At 44.1% G+C, this 14,932-nt stretch overlaps 1 protein-coding gene across 2 annotated transcripts in view; it reads right to left on the bottom strand.

Annotated features, from left to right (window-relative positions):
• Positions 1–14,932, bottom strand: part of LOC135222862 (zinc finger protein 62 homolog) — a 52,391-nt gene that overhangs the window by 4,082 nt on the left and 33,377 nt on the right. The gene's annotated exons all lie outside the window — the stretch shown is intronic.

Raw genomic sequence — 14,932 nt, 5'->3', positions numbered from 1 at the left:
CCTACCAGAACCTGATGCTACTTTTCCAACATATTGTTTGAAGTTACAGAGATTTCCTGGAATTTGTAACTATCAGTTACTAACCCACAAGAATTATTGCTTGAAGAAAGCTTGATTTCGTTACTCATTACTTGATAAACCATTAGATTGCCCTGAAATAAAATCTGCAATACTTGATACCTCAGAAGGCTTCCTTGGGTACTCATGTAGCACCATATTTTCATTCTCTAAAGCTTGAGAAATCTCTCCTACTTGCAAAGGACAACATCAGTGGAACAAATTTCATTTTTTTTCCTCCTGACCTTTTTCAAAACTAACTTCCACTATCGTTTTCACTATCAATAACACTGTTAGTACTGGACTTTTCTATATTACTGGTACATTGATCAAACTTGGATGAAATTTTGAGAACACAAGTTCGCGTTTGCACTTTGCAAGGTTTCACTTATATGTTTAGAATTCAAACTCTTCTGGTGTCCGTTAACATGCGTGTTGGATATGATGTGGTAGATCCAATCTCCTCACCAAAGTAGTGAATTTTTCTGATCATTTTCTGGAGAGTCGGTGATCTCACTATCATCCAGTCGTCTTAAAACTAATCTCACTGTTTAACATATTGTATTTTCCAGGATATGGAAATAACCTATCAAAGTTATCCAATAAATGTTAACATAACCCGGGGATGGGGAAAGCTCTGAAGCAATTTAAACCCCCACTACTTCCCAAACCCAATAAACTTAAAGGTGAGATATACAACATGTTACCTCAAGTCCATTAAAACCAAATAAACTGGATCTCAGTGCCAAAGCAGCCATTACGCTGTTGAAGTTGTCAATGATTGCATCACTGGTAGTTGTATCCTGGACACTAATAGTATCTCTGTTTGAATATGATTGTCTTCTCTCATATTCAGTACCTTCTTCACTTCCTTTTTCTTTCACGCTTTCCATACTAAAAATTTCAGTGCCTTCACCTTCCCCATCAGGCCAAATTTACTTAATGACAGAGCATATGGAAGATTCATTTTTACAGTGCTCAAAGAATAGCAAAAAACTCAACTGTAATTAATAGCAAAAAACTCAAACTAAAAAATACTTTCACATCAGACACAATTTCAACATGAATTTTCTCTTCACAAAAACATTACCATACTATTAACAGATTCTACATTAACTACAGAAAGAACTAATTATAAAGAATTAATGCGTTTCAGTAAATACAAAATATTCAATACTGAACTGTAAGTTTTCCCTCAAGTAATACAATAAAATTAAATACTGACATTCAAATCACTTATCAGTTCAGGTATATTAAATGTTTTTACAGACATTAAAATTCAACTAAAAAATTCAAAGATTATTTGTTAGCAAAAATACCAAATAAAACAGGTTCCTCTTCACTTTATTGCTGAACAGCCAGGAATTCCTGAAAAAAAGAAGAAATAAAAACTAATAGTTTTTTGAACATTAAAACCCTATAGCAACTTAAAAGTATATTAGCTAGCTACTTAATTGCCAGGTGAAAGTTAAATAAAAACCTTACATAAAAACTGTATTTGATTATAATTTCATCATCATTTCATAAAATATAAACCATAAAATGATATTGTTATGATACAATAAAGTTTTATGCATACTTACCCTGGCAGGATATATATATATAGCTTATCCTCTTGTCGCACTGGCAGAATTTCAAAACTCGCGGCAACCGCTAGTACACTGGTAGTTCAGGTAATGGCCACCCCGTTCCCGTGGCGCTGGTGCTCGGAACCATTCCCGTTTTCCTCAGATTTTTCTCTGAACCCTGTCTCCTGAGGGGAGGAGGGTGGAATTTAATTATATATACCTGCCAGATAAGTATGCATAAAACTTTATTGTATCATAACAATATCATTTTTATGCATGACACTTACTGGCAGGTATATATATAGCTGATTGACACATTTGGAGGTGGTCATAGACAGCAACATCGTCATAATTTAAAATTAACTAATTTTTAAAATTACTATTAGGTTCCTTACCTGCTAAGGTAGCTGACTTCGTAGGTCCTGCCTCTTAGCCTGCTAAACCTTAGTAGCTCTCAACTAGGATGTGACCTGTTTGTTGAGAAAGCTAATAACAAGGGTCTGACAACTGGACATGACCAATTTGCTGACAGAGAACCCTAGCCCTCATTTACCACGGGCATTCATGCTAGGAAAGTTAATCACCTGAACCACACAAAACACTATAACAAAACAATACACCAAAAAACTGAGCAAGTAATAACCTTCTCAGACAACCATAAAAACACTATAACCTAATTAAAATAATAGCCTAGCATGTTAGTAGGTTATGGGGTGGAAACTCCTTTGCCCAGTACTGTACCTGAGGATACGTACGGGCCTAACGTTTGACAATTATCAAAGTGTCTTCACGTCTCTTAGGTAATGCGAGGCAAATACCGAATTTGTCCTCCAAAACGTAGAATCTATAATGTCCTTGAGGGCTAAATTTTTTTCTGAATGCCAAGGATGTAGCTACCGCTCTCACCTCGTGAGCTTTAACTTTAAGCAATCCGAAGCATTCTTCCTGGCAAAGCAAATGCGCTTCCTTAATGACTTCTCTTAAGAAAAAAGCCATAGCATTCTTAGACATAGGTCTAGTAGGATCTTTGACAGAACACCAGAGAGAACCTGAAGTCCCTCTAATGCTTCTTGTTCTTTCTACGTAATAACGTAAAGCTCTTACTGGGCAAAGAACCCTTTCCTGTTCTTGACCTACTAGATCAGCCAGTCCTGCAATCTCAAATGACCTTGGCCACGGATGCGAAGGATTCTCATTCTTGGCTAAGAATTCCTCTTGAAACGAACAAACAGCTTTGTTGTTCTTCCATCCTACTTGTTTGTTAATAGCTTGCAGCTCGCTAATCCTTTTAGCTGTAGCTAAGGCTACCAAGAAAATAGTTTTCTTCGTTAGCTCTCGCAAAGAAGCACTGTCCATAGGTTCAAACCTATCCGTTTCTAAGAATTTGAGAACGACATTCCAAATTCCAAGAAGGAGCTCTGCAAAGTTGTTCCTTCTTCGTATTAAAAGATCTGAGAAGATCTCTAAGATCTGCGTCATTGGACAGATCTAAAACCTAACTGTGCCTAAACACTGCAGACAACCATACATTTATAACCTTTAATGGTTTGATTTGCCAAACCCACTTCCTTCTTCAGATACAGAAGGAAATCTGCAATTTGGGTCACAGAGGTACTGGATGAAGAAATCTTCCGATTCTTTACACCATTTTCGGAAGTTCTCCCACTTAGACTGGTACACGTTTGATAGTTGAAGGTCTTCGTGCTCTCGCAACTGCCTTCGCTGCTTCTCTAGAAAAACCCCCTCCCCCCGCTCTGACAAGTCTTTCGATAGTCTGAACGCAGTCAGACCCAGAGCGAGGGTGTTTCTTGTGGAACCTGTCGAAGTGGGATTGTTTGAGAAGATCTACTCTCGTGGGTAGACTTCTCGGAGAATCCACTGTCCATTCCGCCAGTACCTCTGTGAACCACGTTTGGGCCGGCCAGTATGGAGCTATTAGAGTCAGCCTTGTTCTTGACTTTCTCTGAATTTCTTCATTACCCCTTCCTAAAATCTTGAACGGGGGAAATGCGTACGCGTCTAGCCCCGTCCAATCTAGTAGGAAGCATCTACTGTGACTGCAAAGAGGGTCCGGGACTGGAGAACAGTAGTTCGGTAACCTCTTCGTCATTGCGGTAGCGAAAAGATCCACCACTGGTCTGCCCCAAAGGTTCCACAGCTCTGGCATACTTGATGATGCAATATCCACTCCGTGGAAAGCACTTGTCCCTCCTGCTCAACAGGTCCGCTCTGACGTTCTTCTCCCTTGAATGAACCTGGTGAGCAGGGTGACGTTTTCTCTCTCCGACCACAGAAGAATCTCCTTCGCTAAGTTGCAAAGAGAAACGAGTGGGTCCCCTCCCTTTTGTTTTCGTATGTATGCCAGAGCTGTGGTATTGTCCGCGTTGATCGCACCACTTTGCCGCTGATCCACGGTCTGAACGCTTTCAGAGCCAAGAAGATCGCCATCAGTTCCTTCCTGTTTATGTGCCAAGCTTTCTCTTCTTCGTTCCAAAGGCCTGACTCCTCTCGAGGGCCCAGCGTTGCTCCCCAGCCTGCGTCTGACGCGTCGGAAAATAATATCAGGTCTGGGTTCCTCTGCTGGAGTGACGTACCCTCTGCTAACCTTCCTTCCCGGGGCTAGCCACCACTTTAGTTCCTCCTTTATCTTCAAAGGAATTGGAAACAGGAAGGAATCTGGTTGCGATCTTCTTGGCCAGACTTCGTTCAGAAAAGAACTGTAAGGGCCTCATGTGAAGTCTCCCTAGGGAAATGAACCGTTCTAACGAAGAGAGTGTCCCCAGCAGGCTCATCCACTCTCTCGCCGAAACATTGGTCTTTCGATAGGAATTCTTGCACTTTCCGAAGGCACATGGTCTGCCTTTCGGGTGACGGAAAAGCCCGAAAAGTCACTGAGGATATCAGAATCCCCAAATAAACTAGCTCCTGTGTGGGGCTCCAGATGTGACTTTTTCAGGTTCACCATCAGACCCAGCTGCTTTGTCAAATCCCAATGTGAGGTCCGTGTCCTCCAGACATTGCTGCTTTGATTGTGCTCTTAAGAGCCAATCGTCCAAGGAGAGAGAGACTCTGGCTCCTAACAAATGAAGCCACTTCGCCACGTTCGTCATCATTCTTGTTAAGATTTGACCGGGGCCGTGCAAAGCCCGAAGCAAAGGGCTCTGAATTGATATATCTTGTCCTGGATCACGAATCTCAAATATTTCCTGGACCTTGGATGAATCGGAATATGGAAATATGCATCCTGAAGGTCCAGCGTTACCATCCAGTCCCCTGGTCGTACCGCTGCCAGTACTGAATCGTTTCGTCTCCATCGTAAACTTGGTCTTTTCTACGAACAAGTTTAGCTGACTTAGTCCCAGGAGTACTGGCCTCCAACCTCCTGATGACTTCGGTACCAGAAAAAGACGGTTGTAAAAACCTGGAGATTCGTGATCCAGAACAGGTTCTATGGCTCCCTTCTCTAAACATACTGACCAACTTGATGCCAAAGAGCTTCTCTCTTCTCTAAATCGATGTAATGAGCCCCTAGGGCTCTCGGAGCTGTAGCGAGAGGTGGTTTCTTTAGGAAGGGGATCTTGTAGCCTTCCTTCGCTACCCTTACAGACCAAGGATCCGCTCCTTTGTTTTGCCAGACTTCCCAGAAGTCTAAAAGTCTGGCCCCAACACACGTCTGGAGGACTTCTAAATCATTGTTTGGTTGAGGTTTTCGAACCTCTTTTGGCTGGAACTCTTTTCCCTCTAAAGGTTGGTCGTGGGGAAAAAGTCCTACCCCGAAAGGGCTGCTGTGCTGTCCTTGTTTCCTTCGGTGTCTTCTTCACTACCTTAGCGGGTAAATACTTCCTTACTGAAGACGTCAGCAGATCCTGCGTAGCCTTCTGAGTAAGGGAGGGAAAGGCGATATCCTTAATGATATCCTGTGGAAAAAGTTTGTCCTGAAAGTGGGGAGAACATCAACTCCGACTTTTGCGCATTCGAGACTCCTTTCGCAGCGAACGAGCACAAAAGATACCTCTTCTTTAGAACACCTGCTTTGTAAACATTGAAGCAAGTCATTAGCTCCATGCCTTAAGGCTTTATCCATACAGGACATGATACTTCTAGGCAAATCCGAGTCTGAAGAATCTCCACATCTCTGCAGTCCGAGCCAATGCACCCAACGACAATCAAGAAAAATTAAAAACTTCAAAAGTCCGATAAATACCCTTGAGTAAATGGTCGAACTCTGAAGAAGTCCACCACACTTTGGCTGCGTGTAAGGCATGCCTACGGGAGCTGTCCACTATATTAGAAAAGTCTCCCTGGGAGGAGGCAGGAAACTCCCAGGCCAAGACTTTTCTTTACGTAGCGTACCAAACACCAGACTTCCGGAAGCCAATTTGGCCGGTGGGAAAGCAAAAGAAGTCTTCCCCGACTCTCTCCTTCTCTTAACCACTCATTAACACGTTGAAGGGCTTTCTTCGCTGAAATCGACAAGGTCATTTTCAAAAAAGAAGATTTCTTGGGTGTTTTCGTCTTCGAAAATTGAGATAGAGGAGATGGCGGGGCTGAAGGTTGAAAATCTCCTTCAAACATGAAAGGAGGCACACGGTTAGCTTCTTGTAGTCCAGAGGAAGGAGCTTCCACATTCTTGTCCTCTTCCGAAAAACTCAACAAAGTCTTCCTCCTGAGAAGAAATATCTTGAAAGCCAAGATCCTGATGACTCTCCATAGCAGGATCCTTATCCACCATTTGCCTGGAGAGCGAATGCGGAAACTGCCTCTTGTAAAACCCCCTCTCTTCCTTGTCGGAAAGATGGTATCCACATGCTGCCCACCTGCGTCCTGCGTCCTCCATAACATTTGCGTCCATCACTCTTCCTCTTGCGTCCTGCGTCCTGCTGCGTCGGAGATACGTCCTTCCTATAGGACGCACTGCGTCCTGGGTTACGAGAAGATCCCGCCTGAGAACGAGGAGGCAACTGTACGTCCTGCGTCCTCTTGGAAGACTTAACCGGGAGAGACGAGTCCTTACGTCTAGCCAAAGGTTGTTCGGGATATTCCCATGATTTAACAATCACTGCTAATTTCTCCTGCATGTCTCGCAGAACTTCCTTAGTCTCCGCTTCCTTACGAGACTCCTGAGGCGGAGGAGAACGAGGACGCACTGGGCTAAAACGGAGAGGCGAGCGATCCTGACGTCTACGTAGCGGAGTTTCTCTAGTAGGGGAAACACCGCTCACCGCACGGTTAGTCACCTCTAAAGGACGCGAAATCTCTTCCTTTTGATAAGGATTGCTTCTTCATCTTCCGATGAAAAAAATCTCAGGGCTACTCCAACCTTCTTGTTCAAACACCCTTTCATCCTGTGATGAGGTCGGCACGTATGACCTCTTGAGGACGCGATATTTCAACAAAACCGCCTACTCCTTCCTGAAGTCGAACTATCCGACGAAAAAACGCACTTCCCAGTATCGCATTTCCTATGACGTACTGCTGCAGCCTGGGATGCACAGGACTGCCTGAAGGGACGCCTGATCGAGAGTAAACCCCTCTCGCCTCCCTTCGACTGTCGACATGCCTTCTCCCTTGGGTCTGGGAGCTTGACAGAGGTCTAGGTCTAGGAGCACGAGAGGGACGATCAGACGCCCCCTCCACAACACTGTCATTAAACACTTCCACTTGGTCCGTTAAACCGTTTAATCTGATCTCCCATGGACGCAAGGGCAGCGAACACTTTCACAATTTGTGGATCAGTAGTATCCTCAGATACAGCAACGGGCGCAGGAGAAACCTGAGGGGAAGGTGCTACATCTACATGGGAATGAGCTGGAGAAGACACAGGCAAAGATTCATTCATAGGTTTAAAGAACCAGATCTCTCACTTCTAGAAAACTGACCTTCTCACCCGATCTTTCTCATTCAGGCACTCACATTCATTGCACCTATTATCCACGTACATACAAACTCTCGACACTTCTTACATACAGTATGGGGATCTACCGATGATTTCGGCAGTCTCACTTTACACCCTCTTTCACACAAACTCTAAACATACTCCCTGAATCAGACATACTAATGCAAGATCAATGGCGATTGCCAAGCTAACTTCGTGAATACGATACCAATATCCAAAAAATCAGTCAACGAGCAGGAAATTCTATCAGAGAACCAACAACGATGTTGCCGGTTCGGCTGGCAGAGAAAATCTGAGGAAAACGGGAATGGTTCCGAGCACCAACGCCACGGGAATGGTTCCGAGCACCAACGCCACGGGAACGGGGTGGCCATTACCTGAACTACCAGTGTACTAGCGGTTGCCGCGAGTTTTGAAATTCTGCCAGTGCGACAAGAGGATAAGCATATATATACCTGCCAGGTAAGTGTCATGCATAAAACCTAAATGTATTTCACTGAGAATGAAAGTGAAAAATATGCCGCCACCTAGTTTAAACGTTCGTGTCTTCTACTTAACACTGAGCCCCATAAGAGCAGTACTATTACTTATGATATGCCTTTTGTAGTACACTACAGATGATATTAAAATATCTTTCTAGTGTCCCTGTCCCCCTTTTATATGTTGTCAATTTCCCTGCCTGGCTACCCAACTTTTTAACTTTACCTTGTTCTTAGTCTCATTTCTCACTTGGGTACACATCTTTCAGGAAAGCTCTAGATATGTCAAAATTTGGAATCAGATGTCTTGTGAAAAGTAATTTAATAATAATAACTTGCCACTAAGACTCTTAGGTGACAGAGACAAAGGAAAACTACCATAACTGCTGTGGGAAATGTATATTAGAGGAGTTAGAACGAATAAAAAACAACATACACTTAATGTTAAGTCTTCCAAGCAATGGAGCCTCATAAAATTTCTTGAAACTAGTACTGTCAAAATAGGCACTGCTGTAATAGGTTGTGAAATATTTGCTAGAATATGGAGAAAGATATACTCCAATAGGTGTTGTGTTGTTACCCTTTACCATGTAATTTCATTTCCTTAGTCTTTCTATTGATCACAGCTCTTATGAAAAAACTGGGGATGTTGGGACGACAGCATTGTGTTACTGAGCAGACGGTTTAGAAAGTAACCAAGTTAACGTGAATCAAACAGAAATCTAAAAGGAAACAACTGACTCAGCTACCATGCCCATCCACAAGATCACCACTGAGTTGTTGTAAAGAATCTACAAATCTCTATCTACTGTCATTACTTGAATATTTCTCATAAAATCTTATAGTAGTTGTGTTCTGCATTAAACTTTCATGTAAGTTTAAGAGCATTAGGTCTCCTGTTAGGACCTTATTGCAAGGTGTGCCCAACCAATATCCGCCTTGCCATCTTTCTGTGACACAAAGGTGGCTGTGGACTCATTGACTGGTGTACAAGTACTAAAATCTGGGAAGGTGCCAAATGATGATGGTTAAGTACCTAAACCCTTCTCCCTGTCAAGAATGTATCTGTGACCTTACAAGTGACATCCATATAAAAAAATGCAACAGTGACCCACTTCTCTAGAGGTTTACTTCAACAAGCGTTATACATGGAGTAAATTGAAAACATCGTGGATACAGCTTCAAATGAATATCCTGGAAAAATTAATACTGCAATACATATTGTTTTTCTTTTACATACATCATTATTCAATATAGTGGTCTAGTTGCCTTTCTAAAAAAATTTAGATATTGCACATATATTGTTCCTTTACTGTATATGCAAGATCTATGTAAGACTAAAAAACTTATATCAAATATAAGACCTTCTGGTGGCAATGATTTGCAGGTGATATAAAAAAGAAGAGAAGGAAGAAAGAAGGGAGAAAGAAATTTAAAAAAATGATATTGTTATGATACAATAAAGTTTCATACATACTTACCTGCAGAATATATACATAGCTAAGACTCCGTCGTCCCCGACAGAAATTCAAATTTCGCGCCACTCGCTACAGGTAGGTCAGGTGATCTACCGGCCTGCCCTGGGCGGCAGGACTAGGAACCATCCCCGTTTTCTATCATATTTTCTCTCTTCCACCTGTCTCCTGCGGGGAGGCTGGGTGGGCCTTTAATTGTATATATCTGCCAGGTAAGTATGTATGAAACTTTATTGTATCATAACAATATCATTTTCATACAATCAACTTACCTGTCAGATATATACATAGCTGATTGGCACCCTTCGGTGGAGGGTAAGAGACAGCTACTATATGGAATAGACAGGTAAACAACATATGTTGTAGGTATAATAAACTTGGTTCCTACCTGATAGGTGGTAGACTTCGTGGGTGTTTGCCCAGTAGTCTGCATCACCTCAAGAAACTTTAGCGAGATATGTGATCTATGGCCAAGAGTTCTTGTGGGTCTGCCGATGGGGTCTTATCCACTTACTCGGCAGAGCCTAAAAGGACTTTGTCAATGGGTGCTGATCCACTTATATGACAATACACCTTATGAAGGAGCACACAACCAATCCCGACCACCTGATCCTAACCATATGTTAGAACTAAGGATTGTTACGAGTTATCCCCGAACTCGTCACAACAACCGTAACTCAAAAACCACTACGCACACATACATATCAATTTTCAAAAAAAAAATTATACCCAACTAATTGGATATGACAAGAATTCTCTTACTGAACAACATAGACGGCCGCCGTGCGAGCCTAAGTCCTCCATTGTTCGAAGAGACTCTCGACCATATCCAAAAAGAAGAACAGTATATCATTTAAGGATTGGTGTCGGCTCCCGTACCCAGATCGTATCTGCCGATACGATAGGACCTAGAGAAAAAACACTTCTCATACGTCACACGCACGTCTTTCAAGTAATGAGATGCAAATACTGAGTTGCATCTCCAATATGTCGTATCTATGATGTTTTTAAGCGACATATTCTTATAAAACGAGAGAGACGTCGCTACGCTCTTACTTCATGAGCTTTTACTCTTAGTAGTTGTAACTGTTCGTCAGGACAGACCTTATGAGCGTCTGTAATGACGTTTCTTACAAAGAACGCCAGAGCATTCTTGGACATCAGTCTTGTGGGGTCTTTTACCGCGCACCAGAGACCTTGTCTAGAGCCTCCCAACTGACGCTTTCTCTGAAGGTAGAACTTCAGCGCTCTAACAGGGCATAGAGACCTCTCTGCTTCTCTGCCTACGAGACTCGAAAGTCCTTTGACTTCGAATGACTTAGGCCAGGGATTCGTGGGATTCTCGTTTTTCGCTAAAAACAGGGTCTTAAACGAGCAAATAGCCGAGTCTCCCTTGAATCCTACTTTATCCTGCAGAGCTTGTAAATTCACTTATTCTCTTTGCCGTAGCTAAAGATAATAGGAATAGGTCATTTTCTAGTTTACGTCTCTAAACGATGCCAGATGAGGAGGTTCGAATCTATCCGATGACAGATATTTGAGGACTACGTCCAGGTTCCAGTTCGGAGGTACTGGTTCCTTAGACTTAGAAGTCTCAAAAGATCTTATGAGATCGTGGAGATCTTGTTATTTGCCAGATCTAATCCTCTGTTCCTGAATACAGCGAGAGCATACTTCTGTATCCCTTTATTGTGGATACGGCTAGATGAGATTTTACTCTCAGGAATAGCAAGAAATCAGCAATTTCCGCTAAAGAGGTAGAGGAGGAGGACAACTTCTTGGATCTACACCACCTTCTAAATACCTCCCACTTCGACTGGTATACTTTCGTAGTGGAGGTTCTGCGTGCTCTCGCGATCGCGCTTGCCACTTCGCGAGAAAAGCCTCTCGCTCTGACAAGTCTTTCGATAGTCGAAAGGCAGTCAGAGCGAGAGCGGGGAGGTTTTGATGGTACCTCTCGAAGTGTGGTTGTCTGAGAAGATCCGTCCTTCTTGGTAGGGATCTTGGAAAGTCTACGATCCACTCTACCACCTCCGTGAACCATTCCTGGGCCGGCCAAAAGGGGGCTATTAATGTCATCCTCGTCTCCTTTGACGCCACAAACTTTTTCATTACTAACCCCAGGATTTTGAATGGGGGAAAAGCATAAATGTCTACTCGAGACCAATTTAGCAGGAAGGCGTCTACCATAAGTGCTCTTGGATCTTCCACGACCGAGCAAAACACTGGGAGCCTTTTTGAAATGATGTGCGAAGAGATCCACATGAGGAGTCCCCCACAGAGACCAGAGATCGAGACACACTCCCTCGTGTAGTGTCCATTCTGTATGAAGGACCTGGTTCCTCCTGCTGAGCCTGTCCGCCCTCATTCTTTACTCCTGTACGAACCTTGTCAGTAGGGAGATGTTCCTGTGAGACGTCCAAAGTAATAGGTTTCTCGTCAGCTCGTAAAGGAACGAGGAGTGCGTCCCTCCCTGTTTCCGAATGTAGGCAAGTGCGGTGGTGTTGTCCACATTTACTTGCACTACCTTGTTTGCTACCAGAGGTTCTAGGCTCTTCAAAGCCAGATGTACGGCGAAGAGCTCTTTGCAGTTTATGTGCCAGGTCACCTGTGCTGGTTCCCAGGTGCCTGACACCTCTTTTGAGCCTAATGTCGCTCCCCAACCTCTCTCCGACGCGTCGGAGAACAACACTAGGTCTGGGTTCTGTGTTCTTAGAGAGATCCCTTTGTTCTCTTCCAGAGGGAGCAACCACCATTGCAGGTGTGACTTTGTCTCCCTTGGAATGGGAAAAACGTCCGACAGTTGTCCGGTTTTCCAGCTCCAAGACCTCTTGAGGAAGAATTGAATTGTTTGGGAGTTACATGTAGTCTTCCTAGAGGGAAGAATTGTTGTAGCGAGGAAAGCGTCCCCAGAAGGCTCAACCATTCCCTCGCTGACGTTTGTTCCTTCTCTAAGAAGAGAGAGACTATACGCAAACCTTTTGCGATTCTCTCTTGCGAAGGAAAAACTCGAAAACCCCGAGAATCCATCCGAATCCCCAGATAGACTAGGTCTTGTCTGGGGGTCAGCTGAGACTTCTCGAGGTTCACGAGCAATCCCAACGCTTTGATCAAATCTAGAGTTAACATTAGGTCCTCCAAGCACTGTCGCTTCGATTCTGGCCCATGATAAAAGGCCAGTCGTCCAGATACAGAGAGTATTTACTCCTTTGAGGTGAAGAAACCTCGCCACATTCTTCATCAGGCTTGTGAAGACCTGAGGAGCTGTGGACAGGCCGAAACACAAGGCTCTGAACTGAAAGATCCTTCCCCCCGTCATGAAACGGAGGTACTTCTTCGATGAAGGGTGGATCGGGACATGAAAGTAGGCGTCCTGGAGATCTAGAGACACCATCCAATCTCCTTGTCGTAATGACGCTAGGACTGAAGCAGAAGTCTCCATGGAGAACTTCTCCTTCTGAACAATTTGTTCAAAGAGCTGACGTCCAGTACTGGTCTCCAGCCTCCCGAGGCTTTCGCCACTAGAAAAAAGGCGATTGTAAAACCCCGGGGAGTTTTGATCAGTACTAGTTCTATCGCTCTCTTGTCCCACATTTGTTCCACCATCGATCGAAGAGTATCCCTCAGCACAGGGTCCTTGTACTTGGCTTGATAGTTCCCTTGGTATTGACGTTAGGGGAGGAGCGTTCAGGAAAGGGATACGATATCCCTTCCTTATGATAGCCAATGAAGACGCGTCTGCGTTTATCAGTGTCCAGGCCTCCACGAATCCTAGGAGCCTGGCACCTACTGGTGCTTGGAGGAGATGTTTCATTTTCCCTTTTTAAAGGGACGAAAGGCAGACCTACCTCTCTTCTCCGGAGCCTTCCTTCTTGCGGGAGGTCTGGAGGTCGGACCACCTCGAAAGGGCTACATTGATGTACTAGGTCCTTTCTTGTCAGATGCAGAAAACAGGTTTCTTCTTCCTAGCTGACTGCGTCAGAAGATCCTGAGTCGCCTTCTCAGTTAAAGAGTGAGAGCAACGTCCTTCACTAACTGAGAAGGGAACAAAAACTCAGAAAGAGGCGAATACAGTAGAGCTGCCCTCTGAGCATGCGAGACTGCCTTTGTTTAAGAAGGCGCCATACACCGTCCTTTTCTTTAAAAGACCTGCTCCAAATAATGAAGAGATTTCAAAAGATCCATCCTGTACCGCTTTGTCAATGCAAGACAAAATGCATAAAACGGGCTTTAGGTTCGATTCCTTCTGAATCATGGGCTTTCTTGGACATCACCCCAAGGACCAATCTAAGAAGTTAAAGACTTCCAATACATGAAAGAGTCCCTTGAGGAGATGATCCAGTTCTGAAATACCCCACGTAATTCTTGCTGAATTGAGACTTTGTCGACGTGAAGCGTCAACTAAAGTCGAAAAATCTGCCTCTGTTGTAGAAGGGAGAGCGATACCCATATTCTCTCCCGTCTTATACCATATGCCTCTTTTCCAGCTAATCTTGCGGAGGCATGCAAAAAGACTGTCTGACTAAGTCTTCTTAGACTTCATCCATGAGTCTAAGGCGTGTAATGCCCTTTTCATCGAGATGGTGGGTTTCATTTTTAGAAAAGACGAGGGCTTCTTCGTCTTAGCACTGGAAAAGAGCGAGCGCGGAGAAGGAGGAGCAGCAGGAGTCAACTCGTCTCCATACTCCTCAAGAAGCAGGGTAGTCAAAACCTTATAGTTGGACAGACCCTCTCTTCCATGATCCTCATCATCCGGAGTTTTCCTCCAAACTCGGGATCTATCTGAGTCTCCGTTCTCCTTTCTGAAACTTTCCTCTTCTGAGGAGGAACAAACTCCTAATAGGAGAGGGGCTAAGGGAATGATACTCTTTCCTCTTTCCCGTTTTAAAAGACTTGGAAGGCGTCACAAGCTCCGGCTTCTCTTGAACTTTAGAAGACGCCTTGTATGACGCTTCCCGTTCTCCGAGCGTCATGGCTGACGTCTCTTGCTGACGTCTTGATGACGCCTTCGCGCCTGGAAGACGCTCCGCTCTCTAAAGGCGTCCTACTTGGCGTCACAATATTGGACGGAGCGTCACGTCTAAGATCCGCTTTCAATGACGCTTCACTTCTAAAAGACGTCTTACGTTTCTCTGGCTTTACGAAACTCTCGTAAGCCCCCGTTCTAGCTCTCGAACTCGAAGCTTCTGCAAGACGTTTAGCAGTTTCACGTCTGTCTGACGCTTCTCTTCGAGCAGGTGAGAGAGGACGAGACTTCTTAATTGGAAGCGTCACGTCCTTCCGACGGCGCTAAAACTCCCACAAGAGATGACAGTTGTTCCTGAACTGCCATAATTATCTTTCTTGACGCTTCTCCCACGTCTAGTGCATGACGCCTTTTCGTATCACTCCGGGGAAGAAGAATGAAGGGGTACTTCCGCGCAAGCGTCAAGTGACGCTGACGCCACCTTCGCTTTC

The sequence above is a fragment of the Macrobrachium nipponense genome, chromosome 8 (genome assembly GCF_015104395.2).
Source record: "Macrobrachium nipponense isolate FS-2020 chromosome 8, ASM1510439v2, whole genome shotgun sequence".
Lineage (NCBI taxonomy): Eukaryota > Metazoa > Arthropoda > Malacostraca > Decapoda > Palaemonidae > Macrobrachium > Macrobrachium nipponense.
The sequence above is the reverse complement of the archived record's forward strand: the minus strand, read 5'-3'. Positions and strand labels throughout refer to the sequence as shown.